Consider the following 14,749-nt stretch of genomic DNA (forward strand, 5'->3'; position numbering starts at 1 on the left):
TGTCTGAAGATAATGGCAGTTCAGTACAGTTTGGTGTACTATGTGTGTAACTGGTGTCAAATGGTGAAATGTTCTTTGCTCAAGAACTTGAGTGTTGTATTTGATACTGTTCCTTTCCAAAGTAGAAATGGGGCCTAATACTCGTATAGCTGTAAATGGTTAACTTTATCTGTAAAACTGCTGATTTTGAGGACATGAAATGATTATTGTGGAATTGTAGTAATTTTCTGACTGTTCACTTGAATGCCTGTACTGGACAAGGCAAGGGAATCTATTGGCACAGCAGCCCCACCAAGACTGTTTTTCACCAGCCGCCACTGTGTTTGACCTTGGGTGACCTTCAAAGTTCAAAGTTGGGGTCTTGACTAACTTAAACAGTCTGGAGCCAAAAAACATGGTGAAAATTTGCATGTTAATCAAGGCTGTATTTTGAACAGAACAGAATGGATGTCATGGTCTCAAAGAACTAAAGTTAGAACATATAACTAAAATCATTCCTCAGCTAGTTGAGCATCATTCGTCATCTTGACAATAAATTTTTAAGATCAAATGTAAACACTGAAACTTCAAATTGGCTTTCATAATAAAAAACTACAGAACTACAACTTGAAACTGTGGCTTTAACACAGTGAACTAGATGAAAACCATGTTTGTGGTATTACTGGATGTGAGATGTTTATTCAAAGGTTGCATGTGAAGGAAGTGCTGGCTGCTGCTGGATGTTGGTTTTGTCTAATGTGTGTCCTGAAATTAACTCTGCAGGGTGTTCTGTCTCTGTTCTTGATAACTGTGCAGGAAAGGAAGTTCATCCATTCTATCTGCATCCAGACATGCCCTGTCCAGAAAATAGTCTCCCTGATGGGACGGAGGTGGATTTGTGGCAAATTTGTTTGAAAACTTGAAAATGATTTAAAACTGATTATTTTTCAAAATAATTTACTCTTAAATTTTTGGAAAATTATGCTATCTGAATTACCTGACTCGTCAACTAGAATAAAATGAGTTGACAAATCATAGTTGAAGCAGGGGGGTGGATCCAGAAATTTTTGGTGGGGGATTTGATTCATCGCAATTGGGCAATTCGTGGAATGACAGTGTCATATATTGTCACTGATTTAAAAAAAAAAAGAATTTTTAGCAAGCAACTCTTTCCATCATGAATACTAACATAAAAACATCACATTTGCAAAGTCAAATATTCATTTATATTGTAAACTATATTTTCTGTAATCACCAGTGAATTTTTGACAGATTGGCCTGGAATCTCCAAAAACACTTTAATCTATAAGAGTCATGAATGCTTATCCTATTTCTATGGACAGACGGTAGAGTGTAAAAATTATGTCATATTGTTGAACACAGTGAGACACGTTCATAATGATGAAGAAATGTCAAACATTAAGTCACCAAAGTTTAAAAAACTCTTTTTTTTCTTTTCAAATCAACTATTACAACTTGTCCCAACACTTCTCAAAATCATATATGACTGAATCACAAACAATTCATCTGCATGACTGTGTCAAACATGTGCACCTCTTGCCATAAAAGTTTTCAGCAAACTAAATTTACCTCACACCTCTTCCCAACACAGTGAATTTTGAATCTGTTTTATGTCAGCAGACTGGAAACATGTAATCTTACCTGTCTGTGTTTTATTCGTATGTTTGTTGTGTATCTGTAGTGATGCCCTGTTGATGAACATTATGTTCTTGTATTCAGCATTAATGAGCTTTGAAAGATCTCCTCTGAAGCTGTCACACACACTGATGTGACATCAAGTTGTATATTGCGAAAGGATTTGTTACAAGGTGTGGCATGGCCTCACAACATTATTCGGTTAGTGCCACTCCTTTCTTCCATTTTGCTTTTATTTGTGCTTATATGAGTCACTGCAGTCAACACTAAATCAATATGAAGAATGGGAGAAGTGAGCATCTACAGCGTCTGCCCGTCTCCGCTTTGGAAAATCTTTAAAATGATCGTTTGGTGCAAAATTATTTCTGCTCTAACAGCTTTATTCTCTCCACTGTTTCCCTTTGTTTAAACACTTTTGGGCAGAATAAAAGAAGGTGTGCACAGCATCCAGTTATTTCCCCAGAGGACCGGGGCAGATCTACAGAAACATGTCAGTCTATCAGCTCAGCTTGTTCAGTCACCTTTAAACTGTGGAATTTCTATTCAATCTTCCTCACATTCGTTCCGCAATCTGTACAAAATCACTTCTTGCTCAGCGTCCCAGCAGTTTTGAATGAATGCCCCCAGCTGTTCAGTGACAAACAGGCATATTTCTTTCGAATATCAAGTTTGAAAGGTGGCAAAAAAAACAAACAAACTTGTGCATCAAATTTGTCCATGAACTTACCATTCCTGTTGGTGCTGCTGAGGTGATTCCGTATGTTCTTCCCTCTGATTTGTGCGTCCGTTTTTCTGAACTAAATGAACTGGTGAGGTGGTTATTAGGTACTTTAAAGTATTTCAGAAGTCACCGCCTTATTAGACCTCACCCAAGGCAAAGGGATGAGTCAAAGGGGAGACAACACAGGGTGTGAGTGCAACTGTCACACAAGAAGGGGGGCTGACAAGTGTCTGGAATCAGAGTGGAAAGAAAAAATAAAGAAAAAACGCTTCCTGACAGGTTAGCCGAGGTGTGCAACACATCACCAAATTTAATTTGGAGTTCACAGATATCTTGATAATTTTACGAGTACATTTTGTTGATAACTCAGTAAATACACTTGTCCTGCTGTGATATTGCACTGTAAGAATATATATATATATATATATATATATATATATATATATATATATATATATATATATATTCTCTACCTCATTTTCTTATTTTATTGTATTGTTACAAGTAGTATTATTGCTTATCCTTGCACACGCTGTTTGATGCACATTTCCCTCTATTCGCACCCATCTTGTGTGTTTTTTAAGAGCTGACATAACATGTGAATTTCTCCACTGTGAGATCAATAAAGTCTTATCATATATATATAAAACTCAAAAATTTCTTGCAGCTGGTTTACTTGAGTTTTTAAGTTTTCCATCTAGTTTTTTTTCTTTTTTTTTTTACACTATGTGGATTATGTTTTGTGATTCTGTGTGAGTCAGAGAAAGTGATTACACCCTGTGAGAGCAGCACCTGTTTGTCTGCCAACTAATTTTCTATACCCGCTTATTCATTCAGTCAACGGTCACGGGCAGCTGGAGCCTATCCCAGCAGTCATAGGGCGAAATGTGGGGTGCAGCCTAGCCAGGACGCCGGTCTGTCACAGGGACAAATATAGACAAACAAACTCATCCACACCTATGATCATTTTAAATCATTCAGGTCTCACAACTATATAATAAGACACTAAGCACCAGGAGCCTAAAGCCTATTGGTGTCTACTCTATAAAATGCAGTGAGTGAATAGACATAAAGACAGTCACAGAGAGATGAGGCCATCTCTGTCAGTTTGTGAAAATGACATCTCAAAAATAATAAATGCTATTATCTTGTCAGTCATGAAATTGAAAGGTCATATAACAAAGACAAACCTGTTAAAATCTGGTGAACTCTGATACACCAGATCAATCCAAAAAACACCTTTCCTGCTGGATGGTGAATGAATGAATAGATTAGGAGCGATTCTGGTTGTCAATCAGAGGGACAGACTGTTTCTGCACAGAAATGTACTAAATTTGATGAATATATTCAACCTGGTCTCATGGCAAGTCGTGATTCGGCAGCACGAAATATACATTAATCTATTGGTTCGTGATATTGTGACAAAAAGCGCCTCCTTTTCATCACGGCAGCACAAATTCATTGTAATTCATTCCGTCATGGCTGCACGAAATTAAAAGTCAAGTGGGGAGTCGGGGGTGGTTATGGTTAGGGTTGGGGGAAGGAGTAGTGTTAGGTTATGGTTATGGTTAGGGTTGGGGGTGGGAGTATGGTTAGGAATAGTGAGTTAAAAAAACCCTGTTACAAAAATTTGACTCATTTTGTGACGGGAGCACGAAAAAAAAAACTTGAGACTGGGCTGATTATTTGACTGATCTGGAATCGATATAATCTCTGATTTACCCAAGACCAAAATATGGCCATCAGTTATTGCGAAGACTTTGCGTCTGTCCACGCATCCATCTGTCTGTGCTCAGCATAAGTCCAGTCCTGTTACTGCCAGAGTTTTCAAATTTACAGGGAATATTCTTGGGACACAGACCTTGGACAAGTTCAAAGATGACTAACCTTGACCTTCTTTTAACAGTTCAAAAGGTCACATTCTCTTTCCTATTTTTATGCTTCTATGGCCAAGGGTATTTCAACATTGTGTTCTATTTTTCTAATTGGAGTCCATTTTGGTGGGACTCTGATCTTCACCTCCTGGTTGCTTTTTCACCCATCTGTGATTGTGAACGCTAGACTATGTATGGTTACATAGCTGCAACATTTCTGTTACTGTATGTTGTGACAATTCTTTGTTGTGTTTTTGTTTATTTTGTTAGGATGGCCAGACCAGATGTTCACCCCACTGAGTCTGATCTGCTTCAAGTTTCTTCTCAGTAAAAAAAATCATTTATTTATCAGAGACATCCAAAGATGCCCAAAAAAACAGCTTTCCTGCTGGATGGTGGGAAACCAAGATTAAACTATGGTTTATTTCTCCAATCTCTCAAGTTTGTTTCTGTTATGGTTGACCCAGGAACTGACAGATAGGACCCAAAATGCAGACACAACCTGAAGACAGAGAGCAGTTTTTATCGTTTATTTCAGGGAGATGTAGGCAAGCTTGGCTGGAGTGGTCTGACAGTGGAGGACAGGAAAAGCTCAGAAGGGCAGGCAAAGGAGTCGTGAACCAAACAGGCAGCTGAAGACTGAAGCTAGGCAGATGGCAACTAGGATCCTGGTGGATCAGGGGTGGAGGATGTGAGGCACAGAGAAAATAGTTAAACAGACGTCTGAAAAATAACACCAAAAATACAAACCATGAAAATTTTCTCAGCGATAACACCAATAGTCTGTAACACAATGGAGACTGAAAGATCTGGCGGGGTCTGGATGCCTGAGCAGCGGTTAAATGTTGCAGTGGCTTGATTGGAGATAGGCTGCAGGTGAGCAGACTCAGCAGCTGCAGAGGATCAGATGGGCAGGCCGGAGGAGGGAACCAAGAGTCCACGCCCAGAAACACAGAGACAGACTGAAACAAATATGACACACCGGGGGGGAACTACAAGACACACAAGGAAAGGGAAAGGCAAAGCCTAAACCCTAGCAGTTTCCAGAACAGAAACACACACAAAGTCATAAATTATCCTCCTTTTAAGTTTCAAAAGAGATCTCATCAAGCTCTGAAATAATTCTCAGCGAAATACTTCTCTGGTGCTATGCTTTGCTACATCCATGACACCATAGAACTGCCTTTGGTCTTGGATGGCAATCACCCAAGTAGTCAACCATTCCATCCCCACATTTCTAAAATAACCAAGTATCTGCTGGAGTGAAGTGAAGCACGCATACATCCTGTTGGCCTTCTCCAGCCACTGTGATCCTCAACACTCAGGCATCTATGTGCTGGATCATGCATCCGCACCACATGGCCAGTCAGCTCCCTCACAATGCAAGTGACATTCCTCATCTTAGTCTCCCTAAGTAACCACCATATGACACAAAGTCATTCCAGCAGTACCCAAGGACCCTCATAAGAGACCTTGTGCAAAAGACATTCATTGACTTAGGGCAATGGTTAGCATACACAACTATACAGTAAGACAGGAAGACCCCATGACCTTAATGTCTTGGACTTTTGTTCTTCTGCAAAGATCTCAGCATCACCAAATACCTCTGTCGAGTGACCTCAAGACTCCATAAAACTCTTCTCCAGTGTCTCTTGATCTCAAAGGCTGAGAACTGTTGTGTGGGCCGCTGAAGAGGAGGTACTGCTGGCCCACCACCACAAGATGGCGCCCTGCTTGAAGTGCGGGCTTCAAGCACGAGAGGGCGTCGGCTTTGCTGGAGGTGACAGCTGTCATCAATCAACACAAGCTGTCACCCATCACCACCACTACAAAGACCGGACTGCAACTCCACCTCCTCACCGAGAAATCAACTACCATTCAGGTAATTTCTCTGCTGACTAACACTGTGTGTGTACTAACTGGAACTTCTATTTGCAGCCGTTTTCCTGGAGTGTTTCCTTATCTGGAGGATTGGCGTTTGGTGTGACAGCGACGGCTTCGCCTCACACCCCAACTCAGATAAGTGGTTGACCACGAGCTGCACGAGTGTGTGTGATTGGAGGTGGAGGTTTTCCCTCCTTTACTTAATACAGACTATGGGATTACTGAGTGTGCGAACTCACACTCATCTGGACTGTCTCTGTTCTCTGCCAGCAGTACCGGGTCTGACTGCTGAAGACAGCGGCCACCTGGGGCGCAGGGCTTGGCGGCTCCGGTGTTCTTCAGCTCCGTTGGTGGTGGAAGCTGTGTGGGGATCCAGCTCTTCTCTCTCCAGGCATCTTCTATCGTCGAGCCTGCCCACACGTCACCTGGTGTATGATTGACAGTCCACCATATTGTTATTGTCTGTATGTTGTTGTGCGATTCACAACATTAAATTGTTACTTTTTGGCTTATCCATTGTCCGTTCATTAACGCCCCCTGTTGTGGGTCCGTGTCACATCACTTTCACAACAAGAACACAGAGATAGGAATACCCATCACAAGACAAGTAAATGTCTCTACAGGTTCAACACGTTCACCACAGGAATTGTTTATATTGTTGAACACATTTGGCCATCAGGCACACTTCTGATGACTGAGTCCAGAAAGTCAAAGCCTAAATCTTAGTCTTGACCCAGGACAATCGCAAAACTAGACTCTTCAATTCCTCACTCAGCTTATCAGTGCTGCAGTCATGGTATTCGTTGATTCCGAAAAGACCACAGTATTGTCTGGAAATTCAAAGTCCATAAACCTTTCCTTCCTAACGAAAGTACCTAAGTGACACGTTTCCACAAACCCACCCAACACACAGTCTATGCAAGCATTGGACAGTGTAGGAGCCAGAACACATCCCAGATGAACACCAGTTTTCACTGGAAAAGTCTCAGACCTTCTACCTCTGTTCAGGTCAGCATTCATAGTATCTGTGCCAACTACAATGTCCAGTAAGGGGATCCCACAAATTTTGAGAATGGTTGTCGCCACAGCTAAGCAGATCAGTCAGCAAAAGATTAAAAAGTCTGTTCACAAATGTAATTGAGAGCAAAGGTGGTGGCAACCACAAGGTAGTCCAAAAGGCAACAATGTCCATAAAGGAGTTAGCAACTGGGCTAATGACGGAAACAGCCGGAGGGTCAAAGCACAGATAATCAGCATACCAGGTGAACTATACCAAAGACAGAAGACAAGGCTCGAGAAACAGGCAGCGTGGGTTGTAACTAGAAATCAGACACAGAAGAAGAACGCAAGAGAGCAAGCACAGGAATGAAACAATCTGGCAGTGGAGTGAAGGGCCAGTTACATAGTGTGTTACCAGCGGTGAAAGTAACCCGTGACAAGTGCACCCTTTCACAGGTGCGCTTGATTTTCACACAGTCAGATCACGGGCCGTGAGCTGGTGTTTACACTGGGACAAATAATAAAGGATTCCTACAAAATTGTAAACATTCTTGTGGGTGGCTGCATCCTGTCACCTGTTATATTAGACAGCACAACTGTGACTATTTTTAAAAGTTTCAGGAAAAAATTTGTTTATTCTATTTAACTGTGCATATATAAACTAGGCTATATGCCAGAGAGGAACTGTTCTACAAGAGTTCAAGATGTCTTCATTTTTCACTTTTCTGAGATTCTGTTTAAAATAATCTCATGAAGTACTGAGTGGAATGTTCTGAAAAGAAAGAATTGTTAACTGTTCATGTGATGAATTAAACAGTTATTGAAATTAAAACAAAAAAAGCTGTAATTATTCTGAATGTTTTGAGGATTTGCACATAAACCAATTAAAGATTACTTCACACAGGAAGACATTTCAAGTCATATGTCAAGTGTTTCTAATTTCTTTTTTGTCATAGTAAAATACTGACATTGAGAGATGAACAATATAAACCAATAAAGCAATATAATTTGTGACAGTACCAGCAAGAAATCAAAAATACTTTCACCCCTGTGCATTAGTCAACTTTCTGCATGCACGTGAGACTGGAAACCCCAAAGCCTGTTACACAGGAAGTAAAAAAAATAAACAAAGAACAATTAACAAAGGGAGAAAACAGCAACACAGAGGAGCATTAATGAGGAGTGACAAAATAAAGCTAATTCACAGGAAACAACACAAGAAAAACAACCAGAGATCACAAAAAACCACCAGAAACATAAATAATAATAATAATATTAATTAATGATGATAATAATAATAATAATACTCATGAAATGTGACGCCTGTGAGCTGTAGAAAAGCAAACTTTGAGCAAAGGTTTTTTCGGAGTTCCTGTAATCAAAAAATGCCTGAGGGATTTTTCAGTATCACTGTGTAGCACCATGAGATGACTTTTGTTGTGATTTGGTGACGTATATCTGAATGAATTGAATTATGATTTTTTTAACAGCAATTATGGTAAATTGTAAATGGGCTCCATTTCTATAGCCCTTTTCCATCTGCATCAGACGCTCAAAGCGCTTTACAAATAATGCCTCACATTCACCCCAATGTGAGGGTGCTGCCATACAAGGTACTCACTACACACTGGGAGCAACTAGGGGATTAAGGACCTTGCCCAAGGGCCCTCAGTGATTTTCCGATCAGGCTGGGATTTGAACTGAGGATCCTCTGGTCTCAAGCCCAACGCTTTAACCATTACACCATCACCTCCCCTACAATTATGTTATAAAACCTAAACAATTTGGTCACACATCCACAGAAGACTTTAGAAAGGATTTTTTTTAATGAATGTGGTCAAAACAGACCTTTCTTGCTCTCTCTCTCCTGACGTGTGGTTTTGAAGTTATAAGTAGCTTGAAATTATTATTATTATTATTATTATTACGGTGCAACCAGAAAGTATTCACAGCACTTCACTTTTTCCACATTTTGTTATGTTACAGACTTTATCCAAAATGAATGAAATTCAATTTCTCCCTCAAGAAGTGTGAGTCAATATTCGACTCACAACACTCCATAATAACAACATAAAAAGTTTTTTTTTTAATTTATGCAAATGTATTAAAAATATCAAACTAAGAAATTACATGTACATAAGTATTCACAGCCTTTGCTCAATACTTTGTTGATGCAGCTTTGGTGGCAATTACAGCCTCAAGCCTTCTTGAATACAACCCCAATTCCTATGAAGTTGGGACGTTGTGTAAAATGTAAATAAAAACAGAATACAATGATTTGCAAATCCTCTTCAACCTATATTCAATTGAATACACCACAAACACAAGATATTTAATGTTCAAACTGATAAACTTTATTGTTTTTCTGCAAATATTTGCTCATTTTGAAATGGATACCTGCAACATGTTTCAAAAAAGTTGGGGCAGTGGTATGTTTATCACTGTGTTACATCACCTTTCCTTCTAACAACACTCAATAAGTGTTTAGGAACTGAGGACACTCATGATTGGGTATAAAAGGAGCATCCCCAAAAGGCTCAGCCTTTCACAAGCAAAGATGAGGCGAAGATCACCACTTTGTGAACAACTGCATGAAAAAATAGAAAATGTGTGGCACATTATGAAGCACAAAATACGACAACGGAGACCCCGTACTGTTGAACAACTGAAGTTGTACATCAAGCAAGAATGGAAAGAATTCCACCTATAAAGCTTTAACAGTTCCCAAACACTTATTGAGTGTTGATGTAACACAGTGGTAAACATACCACTGTCCCAACTTTTTTGAAACATGTTGCAGGCATCCATTTCAAAATGAGCAAATATTTGCAGAAAAACAATAAAGTTTATCAGTTTGAATGTGAGTTGAATGAGTGTATTCAATTGAATATAGGTTGAAGAGGATTTGCAAATCACTGTATTCTGTTTTTATTTACATTTTACACAGCGTCCCAACTTCATTGGAATTGGGGTTGTATGATGTCACAAGCTTGGTGCACCTATCTTTGGGCAGTTTTGTCCATTCCTCTTTGCAGCACCTCTCAAGATCCATCAGGTTAGATGTGGAGCATCGGTGCACAGACATTTTCAGATCTCGACAGAGTTGTTCAATCAGATTCAGGTCTGGGATCTGGTTGGACCACTCAAGGGCATTCACAGAGTTGTCCTGAAGCCACTCCTTTGATACCTTGGCTCTGTGCTTTTGGGTCATTGTCCTGCTGAAAGATAAACCGTCACACCAGTCTGAGGTCAAGAGCACTCTAGAGCAGGTTTTCATTTAGAATGTCTCTGTACATTACATTCATCTTCTCCTCAATCCTGACTAGTCTCCCAGTTCCTGCCACTGAAATACATCCCCACAGCATGATGTTGCCACCACCATGCTTCACTGTAGTAATGGTGCCTGGTTTCCTCCAAACATGACACCTGGCATTCACCAAAGAGTTCAAGCTTTGTCTCATCAGACTACAGAATGTTGTTTCTCATGGTCTGAGAGTCCTTCAGGTGCCTTTTGGCAAACTCCAGGTGGGCTGCCATGTGCCTTTTACTAAGGAGTGGCTTCCATCTGGCCACTCTACCATACAGGCCTGAATGGTGGATTGCTATAGAGATGGTTGTCCTTCTGGAAGGTTCTCCACAGAGGAATGCTGGAGCTCTGACAGAGTGATCATTGGGTTCTTGGTCACCTCCCTGACTTAGGCTCTTCTCCCCTGATCGCTCAGTTTAGACTGGTGGAGCCAAACGTCTTCCATTTACAGATGATGGAGGCCACTGTGCTCATTGGGAGCTTCAAAGCAGCAGAAATGTTTTTGTATCCTTCCCCAGATTTGTGCCTTGAGACAATCCTGTCTCGGAGGTCTACAGACAATTCCTTTGACTTCATGCTTGGTTTGTGCTCTGACATGCACTGTCAACTGTGGGACCTTATATGTCGACAGGTGTGTGCCTTTCCAAATCATGTCCACTCAACTGAATTTACAACAGGTGGACTCAAATTCAGCTATTGAAAAATTTTTAGGGTGATCAGTGGAAACAGGATGCACCTGAGCTCAATTTTGACATTCATGGCAAAGGCTGTGAATACCTATGTACGTGTGATTTCTTAGTTTTGTTTTTTGTGTTTTTTTAATAAATTTGCAAAAATCTAAAAACAAAAAACAAAACATTTTCACATTGTCATTATGGGGTATGGTGTGTAGAAGTTTGAGGAAAAAAATTTCATGCATTTTTGGAATAAGGCTGTAACATAACAAAATGTGGAAAAAGTGAAGCACTGTGAATACTTTCTGGATGCACTGTATCATTATTATTATTAGTCATTGTTATTATTATTATTATTATTATTATTATAGACTGCATTGATTTTACAAGCATGGTGCCCAAGAGCACTTGTTTCCAGAGCAGAAAGTTTCAGATTAAGACGCATTCTCCATGTCATGTGGAGAGAAACTGAAGTAACTTATTTTTCATGTCCAAGAGCTAGGTCTGGTGGCCATCAAGACCACCACTGCTTGCATTAGGTGATGTGATAAAAAATGAAATACACAATTTGCCAAGGGGTAATCAAGCCTTTGTATACAACTCTACCTCCTCCTACTGAGTAGTGGCCACTGGTATTCTCACTGTTGCCAACTGAGAGAGAAAATTAGACATTTCTGCTTATTTATTTGGCAGACAATATCTGTCATAAAATATGTCCTTGAAAAACAGCCTATCTGACAGACTATAACATATACACTCAAAAAAAATATAAATGCAACACTTTTGGTTTTGCTCCCATTTTGTATGAGATGAACTCAAAGATCTAAAACTTTTTCTACATACACAATATCACCATTTCCCTCAAATATTGTTCACAAACCAGTCTAAATCTGTGAAAGTGAGCACTTCTCCTTTGCTGAGATAATCCATCCCACCTCACAGGTGTGCCATATCAAGATGCTGATTAAACACCATGATTAGTGCACAGGTGTGCCTTAGACTGCCCACAATAAAAGGCCACTCTGAAAGGTGCAGTTTTGTTTTATTGGGGGGGGGATACCAGTCAGTATCTGGTGTGACCACCATTTGCCTCATGCAGTGCAACACATCTCCTTCGCATAGAGTTGATCAGGTTGTCAATTGTGGCCTATGGAATGTTGGTCCACTCCTCTTCAATGGCTGTGCGAAGTTGCTGGATATTGGCAGGAACTGGTACACACTGTCGTATACGCCGGTCCAGAGCATCCCAAACATGCTCAATGGGTGACATGTCCGGTGAGTATGCCGGCCATGCAAGAACTGGGACATTTTCAGCTTCCAAGAATTGTGTACAGATCCTTGCAACATGGGGCCGTGCATTATCCTGCTGCAACATGAGGTGATGTTCTTGGATGTATGGCACAACAATGGGCTTCAGGATCTCGTCACGGTATCTCTGTGCATTCAAAATGCCATCAATAAAATGCACCTGTGTTCTTCATCCATAACAGACGCCTGCCCATACCATAACCCCACTGCCACCATGGGCCACTCGATCCACAACATTGACTTCAGAAAACTGCTCACCCACACGACGCCACACACGCTGTCTGCCATCTGCCCTGAACAGTGTGAACCGGGATTCATCCGTGAAGAGAACACCTCTCCAACATGCCAAACGCCAACGAATGTGAGCATTTGCCCACTCAAGTCGGTTACGACGATAAACTGGAGTCAGGTCGAGACCCCGATGAGGACGACGAGCATGCAGATGAGCTTCCCTGAGACGGTTTCTGACAGTTTGTGCAGAAATTCTTTGGTTATGCAAACCGATTGTTTCAGCAGCTGTCCGAGTGGCTGGTCTCAGATGATCTTGGAGGTGAACATGCTGGATGTGGAGGTCCTGGGCTGGTGTGGTTACACGTGGTCTGCGGTTGTGAGGCTGATTGGATGTACTGCCAAATTCTCTGAAACGCCTTTGGAGACGGCTTATGGTAGAGAAATGAACATTCAATACACGAGCAACAGCTTTGGTTGACATTCCTGCTGTCAGCATGCCAATTGCACGCTCCCTCAAATCTTGCAACATCTGTGCCATTGTGCTGTGTGATAAAACTGCACCTTTCAGAGTGGCCTTTTATTGTGGGCAGTCTAAGGCACACCTGTGCACTAATCATGGTGTCTAATCAGCATCTTGATATGGCACACCTGTGAGGTGGGATGGATTATCTCAGCAAAGAAGTGCTCACTATCACAGATTTAGACTGGTTTGTGAACAATATTTGAGGGAAATGGTGATATTGTGTATGTGGAAAAAGCTTTAGATCTTTGAGTTCATCTCATACAAAATTGGAGCAAAACCAAAACTGTTGCGTTTATATTTTTGTTGAGTGTACATAAAAGAAATGACTGAAGCAGATATACAGTAGTGTTCAGAATAATAGTAGTGCTATGTGACCAAAAAGATTAATCCAGGTTTTGAGTATATTTCTTATTGTTACATGGGAAACAAGGTACCAGTAGATTCAGTATATTCTCACAAATCCAACAAGACCAAGCATTCATGATATGCACACTCTTAGGGCTATGAAATTGGGCTATTAGTAAAAAAAAAAGTAGAAAAGGGGGTGTTCACAATAATAGTAGTGTGGCATTCAGTCAGTGAGTCTGTCAATTTTGTGGAACAAACAGGTGTGAATCAGGTGTCCTCTATGTAAGGATGAAGCCAGCACCTGTTGAACATGCTTTTCTCTTTGAAAGCCTGAGGAAAATGGGATGTTCAAGACATTGTTCAGAAGAACAGCGTAGTTTGATTAAAAAGTTGATTGGAGAGGGGAAAACTTATACGCAGGTGCAAAAAAAATTATAGGCTGTTCAGGTGCAAAAAAATTATAGGCTGTTCATCTACAATGATCTCCAAAGCTTTAAAATGGACACAAAAACCAGAGATGCATGGAAGAAAATGGAAAACAACCATCAAAATGGATAGAAGAATAACCAGAATGGCAAAGGCTCACCATTGGTCAGGTCCAGGATGATCAAAGACAGTCTGGAGTTACCTGTAAGTGATGTGACAGAAGACGCCTGTGTGAAGCTAATTTATTTGCAAGAATCCCCCACAAAGTCCCTCTGTTAAATAAAAGACATGCAGAAGAGGTTACAATTTGCCAAAGAACACATCAGCTGGCCTAAAGAGAAATGGAGGAATATTTTTGGACTGATGAGAGTAAAATTGTTCTTTTTGGGTCCAAGGGCCACAGACAGTTTGTGAGACGACCCCCAAACTCTGAATTCAAGCCACAGTTCACAGTGAAGACAGTGAAGTATGGTGGTGCAAGCATCATGATATGGGCATGTTTCTCTTACTATGGTGTTGGGCCTATATATCGCATACCAGGTATCATGGGTCAGTCAAAATACTTGAAGAGGTCATGTTGCCTTATGCTGAAGAGGACATGCCCTTGAAATGGGTGTTTCACCAAGACAATGACCCCAAGTACACTAAACGAGCAAAATCTTGGTTCCAAACCAACAAAATTAATGCCTCGCAGATGTGAAGAAATCATGAAAAACTGTGGTTATACAACTAAATACTAGTTTAGTGATTCACAGGATTGCTAAAAAAGCAGTTTGAACATTATAGTTTTGAGTTTGTAGCGTCAACAGCAGATGCTAC

The 14,749-nt window shown here is 40.6% G+C and overlaps 1 long non-coding RNA gene across 1 annotated transcript; it reads left to right on the forward strand.

Annotated features, from left to right (window-relative positions):
- Window positions 1–5,584: 5,584 nt before the first annotated feature.
- LOC117516397 lies at window positions 5,585–7,098 on the forward strand. The gene is made up of 3 exons (XR_004562387.1): window positions 5,585–5,595; window positions 6,819–6,821; window positions 6,995–7,098. It is a non-coding gene; the product is annotated as an uncharacterized LOC117516397 (long non-coding RNA).
- The last annotated feature ends 7,651 nt before the right edge of the window (window positions 7,099–14,749 follow it).

This window comes from Thalassophryne amazonica, chromosome 8 (assembly GCF_902500255.1).
Source record: "Thalassophryne amazonica chromosome 8, fThaAma1.1, whole genome shotgun sequence".
In the NCBI taxonomy this organism is placed as follows: Eukaryota; Metazoa; Chordata; class Actinopteri; order Batrachoidiformes; family Batrachoididae; genus Thalassophryne; species Thalassophryne amazonica.